The following is a 772-nucleotide window of genomic DNA, read 5'->3' as shown; positions in this document are numbered from 1 at the left end:
AGATAACTCATGTTGTCCTCTGTATTATGCATGCAAACAGGTTGCACACACACACACACACACACACACACACACACACACACACACACACACACACACACACACACACACACACACGCACACACACACACACACACACACACACACACACACACACACACACACACACACACACACACACACACACACACACACACAATGTAAGTGAGGGGTTTGTTGCTTGTTGCATGATTACAGCTAGTATTTCGATACGCACGCACGCTCGCACACACACACACACACACACACACACACACACACACACACACACTTCCTCGCATTGCACATGCATCAAACATGAAGGACAACTCAAAGAGACTCCAAATGCACCAAATTCAATCAGAGGCTTTAGTGAAAAAAAACGGTGCGCCTGCCTGCTATCTCCATCTTTGACAGGCTGGATCATGCAAAACAACGTCAAATAAAATGCAGCACAGCGACACTGATTGCAGCAACTGAGATGATCTGTAAGCACATGAATTCATTGAATATCTGTGTTTCCCGCAGACTTAAAGGTACACTGTGCAGGAAATGGTCAAAAAAGGTACTGCAACTATGCTGCTCATTGAAACTGGGCTGCCTATTGCCAAATTTGATCTTTACATGAAAGTTTACTAAGTAATAAAGAAATATTTTCTAGTGTGGTCCAAGAACAGTCATTTATGCAGCTAAAAATGGCTATTTTTGGAAATTCAAAATGGCGGACAATGGAGAAGATCCCCCTTCTCATGTA

The sequence above is a fragment of the Engraulis encrasicolus genome, chromosome 23 (assembly GCF_034702125.1).
Source record: "Engraulis encrasicolus isolate BLACKSEA-1 chromosome 23, IST_EnEncr_1.0, whole genome shotgun sequence".
NCBI classification, from domain to species: Eukaryota; Metazoa; Chordata; class Actinopteri; order Clupeiformes; family Engraulidae; genus Engraulis; species Engraulis encrasicolus.
Note: the sequence above shows the minus strand (reverse complement) of the source record.